Source organism: Balaenoptera physalus (genome assembly GCF_965194825.1).
Source record: "Balaenoptera physalus genome assembly, chromosome: 17".
In the NCBI taxonomy this organism is placed as follows: Eukaryota; Metazoa; Chordata; class Mammalia; order Artiodactyla; family Balaenopteridae; genus Balaenoptera; species Balaenoptera physalus.
In genome coordinates this window covers 10,207,854-10,223,752 of record NC_138895.1, presented here as the reverse complement: position 1 = coordinate 10,223,752, position 15,899 = coordinate 10,207,854, and the positions used below count along the sequence as shown (strand labels likewise).

The following is a 15,899-nucleotide window of genomic DNA, read 5'->3' as shown; positions in this document are numbered from 1 at the left end:
AGGGTATTCTGAATTTGCCTATGTATCTACCTTTACCACAGTGTTGTATAGGTTCATGTTTTCATGTTACTAATTAGTGTCCCTTCACTTCAGCTTGAAGGACTCCGTTCAACATTTTTGTAAGGCAGGTCTCGTGGAGATGGATTCCCTCGGCTTTTGTCTGTGTAAGTCTTTTATCTCTCCTTTGTTTCTGAAGGATAGCTTTGCTGGGTAAAGTAGTCTTGATTGACTTTTTCTTTCTTTCAGCACTTTGAATATTTCATTCCACTCACTCCTGTCCTATAAGGTTTCTGCTGAGAAATCCACACTGATAGCCTTAGAGGAGTTCTAAGTTACAAGCTTTTTTTCTCTTGCTGCTTTTAAGATTCTCTCTGTGTTTGATTTTTTTGTCAGTTTTATTACAACGTGTCTTGAAGAAGATCTCTTTAAGTTGACTTTGGTGACTTAAGAGCTTCGTTAACTTGGATATCCAAATCTCTTCTCAGATGTGGGGAATTCTAAGCCATTATTTCTTTAAATAAGCTCTCTGCCTCCCTTCTCCCTCTTCTCTCCTTCGGAATGCCGATAATTTGTGAATTGGTCTTTTTGATGGTGTACCACAGATTATATGACTTTCTTCTCTCTTTTTCACTTTTTTTCTTTGCACTCCTCTGACTGACCACAGGGTGGAGAAGGGGGTGTGTGGGTGAGGCAGTGTACTAGGGGTGCCCATGGGCCAGTCAGGCGATCCACAGATGAGGCATTTCCAGCGGCTCATGAGTAGTCTTCTTCATGCAATCTATGACACAGTTAGTATCTGTGTCCCTTTAACGTCCTCTGAGAGTTCTATATGCTGCTTTCCCCACCTCTATTTGCCCCTCAGTCATGTAGCTCACGATTCAGTACTCTGGATGGGGTGGAAGAGTAATGAACCTTTTGGCAGCATGCTGCAAGAGACTCGAGCTGAGGACAATCTTTCTTGGCCCTAAGCTGTGCCACCTTGGGAGAGGGGTGATACAGATAAAGTCAAACTGTTCCTCTTACCCACTCCAATGTGTCCTAACTTGTATTTTTTGTTGTTGTTGTTCTAATGGAGTCCTGAAACTTCTTCTATGGAAACCTGGACTTTCACAAGGACTCTCTCATCTGTGAGTGACTAAATCAGTGTTCTCCAGGGGCTACCAGACCATGGCCAATAGAGGCTGGAGTTGGCTCACAGGCCACTGCAGTGTCCACACCTGGGACCAAAGTCTGTCTGCCTATTCCTGATGTGCTGGTAGATAAGACTTCTCCCAGGTTCCTTGGCCTATAGTGCTGGATCCACAGTGCCTGGCTCCCTCAAAGGCACTTTTGTCCATGGATGGATGACAAATTTTTGTTGTTGAAGGAGAAGAGACAAAAATGGGGGACTTCTTAGGCTGCCATGATGCTTATGTTACTCCTGACCATTAGATTTTAGTTGACGTTTTGTATTTATCCTCCTTCAGGAAAAGAATGTACTGACCATGCAAATGTAAGTGTTTCAGTTCAGTGTCAATTATATACCTTGTTACAAATATCAAATAACTCAAGTCAAATCTAAATGGTGAGCACACAAAAAAAGTTGTGAACAAAGATGAAATAAGGGCAAGTAGTGCAGCATCTAAGGAAAATTAGAATCAAACCTGGAATTAAATTCTAGCTGTGCCAGTTTATAAGCTGTGGGACCTATGTATGGTAAGTCACTTGATCTCTCAGAATCCAAGTTTTCTCATTTACGAATGTGAATATTAATACAGTATGGTATTGGTGGGAAAATTAGCAATGATATATTTCTAATCCAAATGTCAGTTGAGATCACCCTTTCCTTTTCATGCTGTGATCTCTGGAAACTCCAGTCCCCAAGATGCTTTGAGTCACACTGGGGCTTAAACTCTATGGTCCTCTCTCCTTCTAAACTCTTGTTTCTGCTAAATCTTTGATCTCTTTCACATTCTGCCTCCTGTATCTTCCTCTTTTTTCTAACTGTGCCACCTCAGAGCACAATCTTTTTCCTCTGATTTTTCCAAATCATCCAAGGCATTTATGCCTAGTAGACACTGACAGAGTATTAACAGATTTAAAAATAAATATTAGAAATGCTGTGGGCTATTTCCTGTTCCCAGCCAACTTTCCTACTAACATTGCTCCCTCTCCCAACGTTTTCCTCACATCTCCTTCCCTACTCCCAACCACCAAAGTTTGTTTTATTTCTTTTGAAAATCAGTGTGTTACCTTTGCTTCTCACTCCCAAGGACATTCTTGTTATGCCCAGAGAGGATGATTTTAAGAAGAACTTGGTGGGCAGCATTTAAAGTAATGTTGTTTAGCTACATTCTTAACATGACTGGAAGTGTAGACATTCAATTAGTGGTAGTTGTTATCATTATGTGTATAAATCGCCAAGGTAATGACCTTGAAATGCTATTCTCTTTTGAATATATATATTCTTTTATGTTTGTTAACAAGGCAGTCCCATTATTTTATGGTCACCACTTACAAATCACCATTCCAGAGGCCACAGAGGGTAATTCAATACTTTTGGTTTTTAGAGTGCTGAAAAATAACTCACAATCATTACTTTTTCAATTATATCCCAACAAATGGACATTTTTTTTCCTTGTTTTGCTCCAACAATCACCTAATTTTCTGTGTTAGATGTATTCTGCTTTGGTCTTTAGAAAACCACCTCTCTGTACTCTCAGCCTTTATGCCTCCTCTTGTATTGCTGACACCAGCCCCACAGCCAGGGTGTATCTTGTGATCTAGGCTTAGAGAAACAGTACATTACACTCCCTGGCTTCAAACATAAGTCAGGGATGGACACACTACCAAAATCGAATGAATCAGACCAAATGAGACAATTCTAGATGCTTCTAGGAAAGCCAACTGTAATGGTTAATTTTATGTATCAACTTGATTGGTGTAAGGGATGCCCAGGTATTTGGTCAAACATTATTTGGGTGTGTCAATGAGAATAATTCTGGATGAGATTAACATTGAATTGGTAGACTGAGTAAATCAGATTGCTCTCCCTAAGGTGGATGGGCCTCATCCAATCAGTTAAAGGTCTCAATTGAACAGAAAAGTTGACCCTCCTCTAGTAAGAGAGAATCCTTTCTGCCTGACTGCCCCTTTGAACTGGGATATCAGCTTTTTTCCTGCCTTCAGACTCAAACTGAAATGCCAGCTCTTCCTGAGTCTCAAGCCTGCTGGCCTGTGATGGGAATGAAACCATCAGTTCTCCTGGTGCTCCAGCTTGCTAATGCACCCTGCAGATCTTGGGACTTACCTGCCTCTTGTCTTGTAAGCCAATTCATATGTATATGAATCATTTCTCTGGAGAATCCTGACTAATACACCAACTATCCAAGATGGACCTTTTATAGATATATTGTTATTGTCAAACACACAGATAATTTTTCTGAAAATAAAGCCAACACAGCAGAAAACTGCACTGACAGGCAGAGAGAGAAAAAAAAATCCTTGTGGTCTTTCCTTGAGCCCGTGGTCAAGCAAAATTTGAAACCAACTCTATCCCTGGGTTTTTTCTGTTACACAGCAGAATAAACTCCCTTTTTGCTTAAAGGGCCTTTCTATGTCTTGTAACAAGAATTCTAACTGATAGCTCATTTCATCCAAATTGGGGATAAATAAATACAAAGAAATACATACACTCATCCAGATAAAAGTAAATGGAAACACGGAGACACACAATAAATGGAAAAAGTTTACACAAAGTCACATGTAAACCAAGTATGCAAAAGTACATGTAATTAGCTTCTGGGGAAAGGTCCAAATTCAGGACCTTCCTAATGGCTAATAATTAATAGTTGTGAAATTTATAATGTCCATGAAATTAAAGAAGATCAATTGCATAGGAAGGCCCCAGTTTCCTGATTCAAGAAAGGAAACCAAATATAATATTAAGATAGTCATCAAATCACAAGGAAAGAGAGCAAAATAAGAAGGAATGAAAAATAATTACAAAAACAACCAGAAAACAATTAATAAAATGACAATAGGTATATATTTATCAATAAAGATCCAAGAATTTTATATTATAGAGCATGTCTTAAATCACAGTATTTTGGAAACTTTTCAAATAATATAGGACTTCTCATAATATATAGCATTCACAGAATAGCTAACTTTTAACAATGTAATTCCTTAGAGAACTCTAAAAAATAAATTGGTTGAAAATATACCTCTGTAAAAATGAATAATTTGATACAAGATCATTGGATATAAGCCAATTAAATGCTGGAGGACGTCTGCTAAAAATGATAATTTGTGATTTGAAGTTGTTGAATGATGCATGTTCATTCTTTAAGACAATTTGATAGCAAAATCAATTGTCTGTAACCTAACATGTGAAGGAAAACCCATACCAGTGATATAAAGAATACTTATCTTTTTATTCTAAAAAGCATTAAATCTATTTCATCCACAAGCAATTTCAATTCATTACAATATCAGGATAATAAAGAGGAAAACATACGCCCATTATACACTAGCATATTTTCAATGAGGATATTATCAAGTGGGAGAATGGCACCAACTGACTCATTTGTGAATGTAGTTTCTTTTTGAGCCTCAGTATGAGAAGTTTATGTTGATTTTATATGACTTAGTCTAGTTAAAAAACTACTACAGATCACAGGACAGAGGCCTAAATAAAGTTTTTATAGGAATATAGCCACACCCATTCTTTTATGTTTTATTTATGCTGCTTTTGGGCTCCAATAGCAGATTTGAGTGGCAGAGACACAGACTGTATGGCAGTAAGACTAAAACATTTACTACGTGTCCCTTTAAGAAAAAGTTTGTGTACTTGGGACTTAGTTGATAACTGAGAACTGCCCCTGGGTCCAAGTACACTATTTTCAAATCTTAGATACTTTTATTCACAAAATTACAATGTGAAATTGTGGGTAAAAATTGTCAATATTGAATGAGTAAAACTTAAAGCCTAGTTGTTCATCATGTAGAATACTGGCCTAAGGAACACAGACTTGAAATTAGTTAGGAGGGAAACTAGCATAGAATTTAGAAGACATGCCTATTTAATCAGTGGGCCTATAACATCAGGTAAAGTAGAAGATTACCTTTTCAAAATTGAACAGATTAATTAATGGACTAACAGGATGAAAATAGAGGATTACTTGCTAAAAAATGAATAATGAACCTATAACATAGGGTGAAGTAGATTACTATTTAAAAAATGAAGAGATTACTCAATGAGCACATTCAGATGGGACTAAAATCAGACCCCACAGTTTGCAAATAAACCATAAAAACTGCAGGGAACTTAAAGTCTTCAGGAGGTATTCTATTTAATTTAAACTCTTTAATCAACTATTCTAAATGAACAACCACTATTTACAGTAATAAAACCTGAAAAAGATTTGGAGATTACAAAGGTCAAGCAGTTCTCAAAGTAACTTCCTTTGTTGTATTTTATGAGGGTTCACTTAATACATGTGCTTACTATCTCAGAGTTGTGGGCACTATCCTTCCTAAGAAAACTCAGGATCTGGTATAAATAGTAGAAATAAAAAAGTAAGTATCTATAGGGTAAAGTAAGAAAGAGCAAAAGAAAAGATAAATGTGCTCCAAAGAAATGGGATAAAATCAACATCTCTTAGCATGAATGTTGCAGGCCAAAACTCATCACATTTATGCTTGAAGAGAGAATATACCATACCTGTCATCTCTCTGCTTGCTAAGCAGGAAATGAAGCTGGCCAACTAACACATATGAACTCTGTTCACAGAGCCCAAAATCAACTTTCTACTCACAGCAGAGGCCTGTTTAGGAAAAGGCCTACACAATGACAGAAGAACGCATGCTAACCATCTATATTAATCAACCTAGTCCCTCATAAGTAATTTTAAATATGAATTAATAAAGAAGCACTGCCCAACATTTGAGGAAAATCAATAATGTGAAATAAAAATGAAAAGGTAAATAAAGAAAATGAATAAGTTTGAATGAAACAAGATTATTTGGGAGAACCGAAGAAAACTTTTTTAAATTTTTAATATTTAATTAATTGATTAATGAAAATGTATGATACCCAAAAAACAAAAACAGACTGCCATCTATTTTTTTAAAAAATCAAAGAACCAAATAAAGAGTTCTTAGAAGTAAAAATATGATTGGTAAAAAAAATAAAATAGAAATAGGAATAAATAAGTAAGGTATCTTCCAAGCATTGAATAAAAAAAGACAAAAAGGTAGAAACATAGAAAAATTTGACTGTCATATAAAATGGGATGAAAGGAAAAAACTTCAGAAAGAAAATAGGAGGGAGTAATCAAAGATATAGTAGAAGAAAAATATCCCAGAGCTGAAGAAAATTACTAGATAAGAATGGTACCACAAAGATTATTGAAAAAGTCTTATACCTAGACACATTCTAATAAAATTTTAAGTACTCCCAAGATAAAGAGAAAACCCTAGAAGCTTCCAGAAAATGAAACCAAAAGCAAGCAAGACTCATATTGCTACCAAATGTCTCATTCAAAATACTGGATGCTAGAAGAAATGGAACAACATCTTCAAGGTTCTGAGAAGGGGATTAATATCGACCCTAGAATTTTATGCAAACTATTAATAACACGTGATGATAAAATAAGTGCATTTTCAAACACAAAAAAACTCTGAAAGCTTTTCACAGATACATCTAATGTGAAAAAAAAAATACTTTAGAGGCAATTGAGCAATATTCAATTCAATGATTCAAAAAACACTGACAGCTAAAGACATCACACACACACACACACACACACACACACACAAAACAGAAGGAATTGGGAAAGAAAATGACAAAATTTTGAACATTTCCTTTTCTGTGGTTGATATCTTTCTTCTTGGTTGTTCATTGATACAGTATTTAAAACTAACCTAAAGACGAAGTCTAGAATTCTTAACTATAGTTATAATATTGAGTAGAAACAATAATACCATTTTACATAGACATGAATCAAAAGATAGTATCTGAAGTTAATTATGAAATACTGGTTTAAGTGTAACATCTAAAGTTATAAATGTATATGAATAAAAATAATAATATATAATTATATATAATAAATTAAAATTATGAGTAAGGAGAAAGGTGTGAGAGTAATAGAATTAAGTCAATTTCTCCTTTTCATACTGGGGTAAAAACAGATGCTATGCTAAGTTGCTGAATACAGAAAGAAATACAAGATTTAAACACCAGAAGAACTAACAATAAGAATTACGAAAAGTGGTTATATCTGAAAAGTGGAACTGGAGTTGAATGATATAATGGAATATTTTTAATTTCATACTCTTTTGCATTGTTTAAATTTTTGCCATGGGCATATATTACTATAATAATATTAGTAATAATAAAAAATAATTATCCCAAGTACTAACCATGATATGGATTTCTAGCACCTCACTCACCATATTCAAATATGGAAAATACAATCCCAGAATCTATATGTATTCCCAGATATGAGTGCCAAAAACATCATAGAAGGTTTTGAGATTTTTAGAAGAAATAATATTTTTATAGTATAATTTAAATATGATAAGAATTCAGGTGGGACCTCCTGAGTTCCACCTTGTTTACCGCATAGGTCACTTTACCAGTGTAGTTTTTAACTTCCCATCAGTTTTTGTCAAGCCAAGAATTAAAACCCTGTGAAGTAGGAGCATCAGTTCCTCTTTTGAGGCAACCAAAACAGCATTCAGTAGATCCTAGGACACCAAATAATCACCAATAAAATTCAAAAGTCCCAACCATTTCACTCTTCTTAGCCCTTTAATCCCAATAGTCCAATTATGAGTACAAACAGGCCCTAGGTTGAAGTTAATGTAAGAGGAAATTGATCACTTTCTAACCAGTTCATAGAATCCTTCCTAAGTGTAGCAATAAGCACAGAGGAGGTAATTATAGTTCTGTTTCCCAGATTTCCCCTAGGGCTCTGCTATGCACTTCCATTCAGCAAGATCAGTTTCTCTTAGTAAAGAATTATTCATTCATATGTATTCAACTCACCAAAGGAGAACAGTCCCAGAAATGCAATCTCCTCCTTCTGCATTGGCTCCCAGTAGAACTCTACCAAGCCTACTCCCAGACCAGTCATTCGGATGTCCAGAGACAAGTATCTCTACCATGGAGATGCCTAAAGTAAAGAACAGTTGAAAGATTACCTAGCCTGTGTGAACCACGTACAATTTCAGGAAATGCATCAGGATTTTTCCATGAGACACAACATCAAGTAGTTCTGAGAATGAACAGAATGGCAGTAGTTTGCTTGCTTTTATGTTTCCTTCTAACATTTTGCCCTCAAAACAAAAGGTTTAAAATCATGGCTATAAAAACAGGTTATTAAAATTGAGATGCTCTTAAAACCTAGCAGGAAAGCTGACTCCTCCAGATTCTTATACATGGAACCCCAACCAACAACATTTCAGGGAAGAAATTTTAATGAGTGGCAATTTTCAGGAAATCTAATGAGAAGAATACAACTTTTTTCTTATGATATAGTAGCTCTAACACTGCAGCTGTTGTGGGTGACTTGGCCCCAATAAAAAGGGGCAAGCTCATCAAAACAAGATGTATTATATGTAACTATTTGGGACAGTATACTTTCTTTTTTTTTTTTTACAACATAATACTCAGACTGGAGTGTGTCTCATGGTGATTTATACAGAAAGACTTCACGCAGGGAAAGGGAGGTCAAGAAATGGATGGAACTAGTAGTTACACTAATGTATATAGCTATTTCTCAAAACTCATCTAATTGTACTCCTAAGAGCTGTGCATTTACAGGGTATAAAGTTTACCTCAATTTAAGAAGAAAGACATTGGGTCATCCTGACGTTTTAAGACCCCAGGAAGGTGAGGGCTTAGAAAGGCACTGTTTTACCTGTGAGCAGTCCTCTTTTTGAACAGTTCCAGTATGTATGAATTTCAGTTACCACGGTTCAGTTAAATAACAGCAGTTCCCTGACATATAGTTCAAATTTCAGTTGCCACAACAGACTACCTAATTGCATAAAGTGCAAACTTCATTGTTAGCCCTTCAGTTCACAGATCACTATGTAAATAATGGATGTACTCATGATTGATGACCCATCATGTCACTTCTTTCAAAGTCTGTTGGTGGCTGGTCACTGAGCATCTGTTATTCAGTTCACACAAGCTTGTAGTTGTGTTGCTTCCTTGTCTTTTAGTGGTAAACCCTTAAGACATTTTATGAAAATGAATACTTAAAAGAGAGAATTAGCCAATAAAATGAAAGTGCAGCAAAGAAACAAAAAGTGGTAACACTTGGAAGTGAAATTCGAATCAAACGTCTATTAAAAAAAAAAGGAGCTGACTGGGAATATTGACACTGCTGCCCTTCAAGAGACCCTAGATATACAGCTGGAGGAACTGAGTGAAGGCCAACACCTTACCCACATGAATGATAAAAGCACTTGTGACAAAAAAGATAAAGGTGTCACAGAGGAAGTGACACCAGGAAAAAAGTTCACATTAAAGGAACTCTCAGAGATATTTCATGATATTGAAAGCACAACAGTTAAAATGCTGGGGGCTTCCCTGGTGGCACAGTGGTTGAGAATCTGCCTGCCAATGCAGGGGACACGGGTTCGAGCCCTGGTCTGGGAAGATCCCACATGCCGCGGAGCAACTAAGCCTGTGCGCCACAACTACTGAGCCTGCGCGTCTGGAGCCTGTGCTCTGCAACAAGAGAGGCCGCGATAGTGAGAGGCCCGCGCACCGCGATGAAGAGTGGCCCCTGCTCGCCACAACTAGAGAAAGCCCTCGCACAGAAATGAAGACCCAACACAGCCATAAATAAATAAATAAATTAATTAATTTTTTTAAAAAATGCTGGGAGCTGGTCCAAAGGAGTGTGACAATTCCCAAAGCATAGAAGAGATGCTCACTCCATACCATAAGTTATATGACAAGAAGAAGGCAACCACCTTTCAATCTATTTTTCTTAAGTTTTTTACAAAGAAATAATACACCTTAATTCTCAATGTTTCTAATGTTTTAAATTACAGTGTTATAAATAAATATTAATTTTACTATTTTTTATTTTGTTATGCATTTCCAATCAATAGTAAGATAGTTTTTAAATTTTTGACATTTTGAAGGGTAGAAGAACAATTGTAACTTTTTCATTGATTTTTAATTTTTTTAAATTTCATTGTGGTAAGAACACTTAAGATGAGATCTACTCCTTAACAAATTTTTAAGTTCGCATTACAGTCGACCCTTGAACAATGCAGGGTTAAGGGCACCAGCCCCCTTTAGTCGAATATAATATCCACATATAACTTTTGATTCCCCCTAAACTTAACTACTAATAGTCTATGTTGACTGGAAGCGTTACCAATAATATAAACAGTCGATTAATACATATTTTGAATTATACGTACATGTATCATATATGGTATTATTACAATAAAGTAAGCTAGAAAAAAGAAAATGTTATTAAGAAAATCAAAATTAAGAGAAAATACATTTACAGTACTATACTGTATTTATTGATACCGTAAGTTTATGTCATCTGTTTGCAAGATGAATCATCTGTCTGTCACTATCTACATTAATATTGTCTTATATGATACAAAATATTATATGCTCTATGTATTACTAACACTCGACATCCAAAATGAAAAGATAATGTGAAAAAGAAATTCATATTTACTTATAGGTATACCAATTCATGCACTGATAACAGCATTTGTAGCAGCAGTATAATTGCTTTATGATAGCATACTGTAATCAATATAATTGTTTCACAGTAGCCTAGCTATACCTAATGAATGAATTACTATAATATTTTTATGGCATAAAGTATTATAGTCATATTCATAATACAGTATTGGAAACAGTGTTACACTTTTTAAAAAACTTATTTGTCATCATAAGCTGATACACAGTTTCTCCAATTATAAGGGAGAGAGGCATACTATACAAAAATGTTTCAAAAATTCTTTGAAAGCAGTTATAAAACAGTAAGGAAACTAACAGATTATTAACTTTATATTAAATATCTCTCACCTTATGCCTACATAAGGATAGACTAGTATCTACATATATATTATGCATTCATGACATACCTGACTTTTTTCAATATTTCTAGGCTACATGGTTTGTCTATGATTTTTTTCAAATTGTCTCAAATCTCCAAAAAATTTTCCGATATATTTATTGAAAAAAATCCAGGTTTGAGTGGACCCATACAGTACAAACCCATGTTGTTCAAGGGTCAACTGAATAGTACTGATGACTACAGGTACAACGTTGTACAGCAGATCTTTAGTATTTACTCATCTTGCTTAACTTTATGCTCATTGATAAACAAGCCCCCATTTCTCCCTCCCCCCATCCCCTGGCAACCACCATTCTACTATTTGAGCCTATGATTTTGACTATTTTAGATACCTCATGCAAGTAGAATCATGCAGTATTTGTCTTCCTCTGATAGCTTATTTCACTTAGCATAATGTCCTCAAGGTTCATCTATATTGTCACATATTGTAGAATTTCCTTCCTTTTTAAGACCAAATAATAAGTATTGTATGTATATACCACATCTTCTTTATCCATACATGTATCAGTGGACATTTAGGTTTCCACATCTTGGCTACTGTGGATAGTGATGCAATGAACATGGGAGTGCTAATATGTCTTCAAGAATCTGATTTCAATTCTTTCAGATAAATACCCAGAAGTGAGACTGCTGGATCATATGGTAATTCTATTTTAATTTTTTGAGGAATGTCCTTTCTATTTTCCACAGCATCAGCACCATTTTACATTCCCACCAACAAGCTGTGAGGATTCCAATTTCTCTTCATTCTAGCCAACACTTATTGTCCTTTATTTTAATAACAGCCATCCTGACAGGAGTGATGTGATACCTCATTGTGGTTTGGATTTGCACTTCCCTGATGATTAGTGACATTGAACATTTTTTCATATACCTGTTGCCCATTTGGAGGTGAGAGACACATACTAAAAACTATAAAACACTGATGAAAGAAATTAAAGAAGACACAAACAAATGAAAAGACATGTCTTGTTAATGGATTGGAAGACTTAATATTTTTTAAATGCCCTTACTGCCCAAAGTGGTCTAGAGATTCAACGGAATCCTTATCAAAATCCCAATGGCATTTTTTGCAGAAATAGGAAAAACAATTCCATAAATTCAAATGGAACCACAAAAGACCACAAATAGCCAAATCAATCTTGAGAAAGAAAAACATAGCTGGAAGCATCACATTTCCTGATTTCAAAGTATATTACAAAACTATAGTAATCAAAATGGTATGGACCAGGCATAAAGCCAGCCATGTATGAAACAGAATATAGAGCCCAGAAATAAATCCTTGCATTTATAGTCTACTGATCTTCAACAATGGTGCCAAGAATACAGTATGGGAAAAGGACAGTCTCTTCAATAAATGATGTTGGGAAAACTGGATACCCACAGGCAAAAGAATGAAATTGGACACCTATACACAAAAGCAACTCAAAACGGATTGATTTAAACATAAGATCTGAAACTGTAAAACTTGAAGAACACGTAAGGGAAAAGCTTCATGACATGAAGTCTTTCCAATGACCTCACAGATATGACAGCAAAAGTATAAGTAACAAAAACAAACTAGTGGGACAACATGAAACTATAAAGCTTCTGCAAAGCAAGGGAAACAATCAACAGACTCAAAATACAACATATGGAAACACAGAGAAGGAAAACCAGAGTCCTGCCTCCTTTCAATACCGCTGTTTTCCACAGCCCTGCACCATGTTGGAAATATTCTGTTCAGGACCTCTTCTAGACTCCTAGTGCCTGGAGTTTTAGTCACCTGGGGAAGCAGACCACATGCCACAAGCCCTGATGTTTTCCACCTACACCATATCTACCTGAAAGTTCCTCAATTATCACTCTAACCTCAAGATTCAACCCTAAGTATTGGGATTGAGTAAAACTCTGGTACCTGCCCTACTCTCATGTGACTTCTTTTACTTCTCATTATCTCTCAGGTTAGACTCAGGCTTATCTTTATACAATAATATCCTTTTGCTAGGAGAATAGGTCTTTCAGTGAAGAATTCTGGCATAAAGTTTTACTTTCTCTACGCTCAGGGAAGAAAACGACCAATCGAAGATCACCAACCTCGACTGTCGGTATGCTATAGAACTCTCTAAACAAAGCCCAGATTTTAAGACAATCCTGTTGCAAAGTCCTCTTTTGGATATTTTATGGTGGCTATTAATGCCTTCTCTTCGTATCCCAGTGGTAGCATTCCCAACATCCACCCCAACCCCTACTTCTACCTCATACTCACCTCCAGTAAGATGGAGGGCTCTATTTGAATATGGAGATCATCTCATGATAATGCAAAAGAAAGGGGACATTAATGTGCTTCAAGTATTATTTCCCTTAAATGAAATAGATGTGATGATGAGAAACGCCCCCACGCCAATAGCACATGAGCGCTGTCTACAAGAAGATGGCTGTGGCCCAGAAAAGGGTTGTTGGCTTGTGAGTTCCCTGAGAGGACCATGACTTTATGTACATAACACTAGAAAAAAGGGGAGATCAACTGAATGCAGCCAAAAGGGCAGTTTAAAAAAAGGAGTTTGGGACTTCCCTGGTGGTGCAGTGGTTAAGAATCCGTCTGCCAAGGCAGGGGACACAGGTTCGAGCCCTGATCCGGGAAGATCCCACATGCTGCGGAGCAACTAAGCCCATGCACCACCGCTACTGAGCCTGCACTCTAGAGCCCACAAGCCACAACTCCTGAGCCCGTGTGCCACAACTCCTGAAGCCCGCGTGCCTAGAGCCCATGCTCTGCAACAAGAGAAGCCACCGCAATGAGAAGCCCATGCACCGCAACGAAGACCCAACGCAGCCAAAAATTAATTAATTAATTAATTATTGAAAAAAAAGGAGTTCAAGGAGACTTCCAGACTTCCCTTGTAAGGAAGTTTGTCCTTGCTGCTTCCACTTTGCAGAACTACTATTACATAAACAAATTATGAGAAATAGCTAAAATCTTAGAAAAGTTTAAAATTAAAATTAAAATTTACACATATATAAAAACCAATGAAGGCTAAAAAATTAATTTAAAATTTGAAAGAAAAAGAAAATAATTAAAAATGGGGAAAAGAAGAAAAAAGATTAAAATTTTAAAAGGCTAAAATAAGTAAGGTTAACCAAAGGAAATAAGAAATATAAAGCTATCAAAAATCAGGAGCAAATAAAAGTCATCAAGTGAAAATTTTTAACTAAAGGAAGGAAAAGTAACTTTAAATTTAAGAGAAAACAGAAATTTGCAAAAATAATTTGCCATGCTGGGTTACATGGCACAGATCCCCCCATCGAACTGAAGGAGTTTCTCCCCCAGGTCCTGGGAAAGCTGTCTGCCAACCTCTCAGCTTCAGCCCTCTCAGATGTTTTCTTCTACTGAAGAGAGCCACTGTGCCCTAAGACAGCCACATCCATCGTGGGGATATAAATCATTGTGGGGAGACAAAGCCCAGGCAGATCCGGCCATGCCAGCTTAAGACAACTCTAACCAGCCATCCCAGCTTCAGAGCTCGTCATGAATAAGTTTACTCGTTGGTAACACACGTGAGCTTTAGGCAATGTGGATCTAGGGGTCTACTAATTCAAAAAACATTTAGGGCTATAGTGGTCTAGGATATCTTGAAAAATCCCCTGAAAGTAAAGGACAAATTACTGAATATCCCACAGCAAAGAAGGAAACACTATGCCTGGTAAAACTCTTTGTGTTCTTGAGGCATGTTGCACCTGAAAATACAGTTGCCAAATGCCATGCAACACAGATGGCTGCCAGATTTGAGGGACCTAGAGCAAGAAAAATCTCTCCAGCAGGTTTAGGCTCACGTACTAGCAGCCCTGATGCATGAGCTATGCAACCCAGAAGACCCTATGGTGTTAGATGTATCAATGCTGGGGAAGGGTACCATGTGGAGTTTTTGGCAAGTCCTCATGGGAGAATTACAACATAGACCCCTAGTGTTCTGGAGCAGGGCTGTGCAATCTTCAGCAGCGAAATGTACACCTTTTGAAAAATGGTTCTTGATATGCTGATTGAATCCTGATAGGGACAGAATGTTTAACTATAGGAGAACAAGTCACCTTGCAGCCTGAACTGCCCATCATGAGCTGGATTCTATTAGATCTACCAAGTCATATAGTCAGACTGGCCCAGCAGCAATCCATTGTGAAACTGAAGTGGTATAACTGGGATTGAGCATAAGCAGGATATAAGACCAAAAGCAGCCTGATGGGCAGATAGCCCAGAACCCCATGTGTCCACCACAGTGGTCCCTTCCTCAGCTCATAACAATGGTTGCATTTGTGTGGAGGACTGAAGAACGAGAAGACAATGAAACGCGTTGTTATTCATGAGTAAGTCAGCTCAGTATTTAGATTCAAGCTGAAAATGGATGGCAGCTGCACTACAGCCTTACTGAGAAGTACCCTTAAAGGACAGATCTCAGGGGAAATCCTCCAAGTGGGCATATTCTGAGGCAGTGCATTTGATCAACCACTTAGAGTGGAAGGAAGAGTGGCCTGAGGTTAGCCCAGCATTTATGTGAACTTACGGGCAGTGGGAAATGCCTCAAATGACTGGACAGTTGTCTAGAAAGAAATAGATTGGAAGATCATGGTAGAGGCATGTGAGGTACCAAACAGAAGAAGACACAAAGTATGAAGATCTTTGTATCATGCATGTTAACAGCCATCAGAGAGTATCCCACCATGGATGAAACACCAAAACACCCAAAGAACACAAAGACTTAGCAAACTGACATCAGTCAGTCTCTGACATGCATGAATGAACAGCTGATACTA

General features: G+C 36.8%; 2 long non-coding RNA genes across 5 annotated transcripts in view; one reads left to right on the top strand and one right to left on the bottom strand.

Annotated features, from left to right (window-relative positions):
- Positions 1–15,899, bottom strand: part of LOC309646931 — a 312,876-nt gene that overhangs the window by 209,494 nt on the left and 87,483 nt on the right. For 2 of the 3 annotated variants that reach the window (XR_014255668.1, XR_014255669.1), the window contains exon 1: positions 8,033–9,840. This is a non-coding gene — a long non-coding RNA (uncharacterized lncRNA). Of the gene's footprint in view, positions 1–8,032; positions 9,841–15,899 lie in introns of those variants that run through there. The other variant, XR_014255667.1, reaches the window with a different exon arrangement.
- LOC309646930 overlaps positions 1–15,899 on the top strand; it is a 73,179-nt gene that overhangs the window by 3,708 nt on the left and 53,572 nt on the right. For both annotated transcript variants that reach the window (XR_014255665.1, XR_014255666.1), the window contains exon 2: positions 94–164. This is a non-coding gene — a long non-coding RNA (uncharacterized lncRNA). The remainder of the gene's footprint in view (positions 1–93; positions 165–15,899) is intronic.